The following is a 2,921-nucleotide window of genomic DNA, read 5'->3' as shown; positions in this document are numbered from 1 at the left end:
TATATATCATTGTTTCCTTTCTGTCTCATTGATGGAAGCTTATTCCCCTGGGGAATTCATACCTTCATTTTATGTCAGCATTCTTTTTATTTTTTAAAATTAAAACACCATCTTTATTGAAGAATTTGGAAGGAAAGCCTCATTTTATAATAGTAGAAGTACCAAAGTTGAATGTAAAAAGCCCAACAGTGCAGTGTGTGGTCAAGAGGTGTAGAGGAGGCAGAAATGGCCCATTCAGGGGCCTAGGTTAGTGGCTGGTGGAGCTGAGACAATCGGGAGAGTGGAGCTTCCAGAAAAGACAAGTGCCACCAGGGGCATCTATAGGGGTGAGACGTCCTAAAGAGAAAGAAAGGACAGGAGGGAGAAATGTTTCCACCTTGCCGAGGTCTAGTCCAATACATAAAGAAAAGCTGAGTTCTACTTAGTTCTACTTAGTTCTACTTAGTGGCTGAGTTCTACTTAGTAATCTGGGATAGACTACTTTTAATACAAACACGTATCCTCTACATACTGTTATCACAAATTACAGGACTACTACTTGGGATCCTTCAAGGTTAAGTCATTGAAATTATTTTATAATGCAAAATAACTCTAAATATCCAGTTAATCATATTCTACTAAACTCTACTTTCCATCTTAATTCTCCACAATTAAGACTTATTCAAGATGAATTGGAAACACAAAAATCTCTACAATCCAAATGACCAGTGTCTAGACTTATTCAAGATGAATTGGAAACACAAAAATCTCTAAATCCAAATAAATGGCCTGAAGGCCAATATTTCCTATCAGAAATGTTAAAGTATTTTAGGCATTTCATTCGGGTACATAAAGGAAAAGATGAGTCTGTCAAGGTGAGTAGAATTTAAATGATATGAGTATATTTTTCATGCTTAATTATCCAATTACATGATACAAAGTACAGTTGTGCAAATTATACTCTAAATTGATACAAGCTAACTGCATTATTTTCAAGGAATTCCTTCAGATTTATTTGTTTTGTTTTACTCTATACTTTTTCCAAAAATCCATCTCCTTTTTATGCTATATCTGTTTGCCAATATATCTTGACTCATGTATTTGCATACTGCAACATAGGTATAGTAAAAGGGTTTAGACATCCAGTGGTCTTTGCTGTGAAGGTACTTTCTTACCAGAAGTTCCATAATCTTGGCACAGCTAAGGCCAATGGTATAATATTAACCAGAACTAGACAATTCTAGCAAATATCTATATGGACATTAGATCCCCCAAACTTATAACTGAAAATTTGTCTCCTTTGATCAACATCTCCCCATTATCCCCACCTCCCAACCCCTGCAACCACCATTCTACTCTGTTTCTATGTTTGACTTATTTAGATCCCATAAATAAGTGAGATCATAGATCATACAGTATTTGTCTTTTTATGTCTGGCTTATTTCACCTAGCAAACTGTCACTCGGGTTCATCCATGTTCACTAAGAGGTAGCATAATGAAAGGAGGAATTCTCAAATCTTGTTTGGCACCAGAATCCCATGTTCCCTGAACATTTTCTTCTCCCGTTGTACTCCTTCTCATTAAATACACTATAGGTTGTTAAATTCAAAAAGCTGATAATTATTATAGGCCATTAAATGATAAAATCTCGTATTGTTCTTTCAAAACACATCTGGAATCCTTCCATCTCCTTTGACCTAAAATTTCTGGAAGGTGTTGTGCTCAAATTTTCTTCTGGTATCTCTTTTATTTGCTATATTTAAAAAACTACCTGAATCTTTTTCTTGTTTCTTAAGCATGTTTAACTTTGTAAGTAACTCTCAAATTCTTTTTCAAAGTAGCTGTCCCATTTTGCGTTCCCACCAACAGTGTATGAAAATTTCTATTGTTCTTCAACATGGATAGTACTAGATATTGCCAGGTTTTTGTGTGTTTGTTTTAATCCATTCTAATACATGTGTAGTGATATTTCATTGTGTTTTAATTACATTTCCCAACTGATTAATGATGCTGAGCATCCTAAATGTGCTAAACTGTCACCCACGTATCTTTTGTTCAAATCTTTAGTTTATTTAATGATTTTTTTGTTATTGTTTGTTTTCTTATGAAGTTGCGATTGTTCATGCATTCTGGCTACAAGTCTTTTAATCAGATTTGTGGTTTGCAAATGTTTTTTCCAGTGTTTAGTTTATCTTTCCAATTTCTTAACAGTGTCCTTTAAACAGCATCAAATTCAATATTGATGACATTTTACAAATATATATTTATGGATGGTGCTTTCAGTATCTTTTCTAAGAAATCTCTGTCAAAGCCAACATCACAAACTTTTCCTCTAATTTTGCTTTGAGGCAATAGGATCACCCTCCAGAATAAAAGATTGCTTTAGAAAGTTTTTATCACAGCGTTGACCAGGGCTCAATAGTAATATCGTGTTCCACAATAATCCATATCAAGGTTATATGATTCAGACACCAGAGTCCTAACAATTTGTTTATGGGAATCAGACTGACACTCCTTTGAGGTAGCATAAGATCCCTTGTATTTTTCAGGAAATGAAAGATAAAATTAGGGGTCCCATGGGGGAAAATAATGGAATTCCTGATTATCTGGTCTGTAGATATTTGAGCCATATTTAATTAACTGAAACATTTAATTATTGTACTATAGGATTTATACTATGAGCATTGTGGTACAGTTTATAGTTATTCCATCTATGATTAACAAAAGTTGGAAAAGGATGAAATAGCCAATGTACATGAAATATACATTAATGGAATTATTGCTGAGTCACTCCTACTTACTATGGCAGGGGGTTTCTTTGTTCTAGGGTTACTTTGAAAAGAACAAATCTGTAAAATCAAGCTCATATACTGGGCATTTTAGAATTGTTATTTTGATCATTGCATCACTGATAAAAATGAGAACTTCTACCTCACTCATA

Source organism: Pteropus vampyrus, unplaced genomic scaffold (assembly GCF_000151845.1).
Source record: "Pteropus vampyrus isolate Shadow unplaced genomic scaffold, Pvam_2.0 Scaffold37, whole genome shotgun sequence".
Classification (NCBI taxonomy): domain Eukaryota; kingdom Metazoa; phylum Chordata; class Mammalia; order Chiroptera; family Pteropodidae; genus Pteropus; species Pteropus vampyrus.
This window is presented reverse-complemented; position numbering follows the sequence as displayed.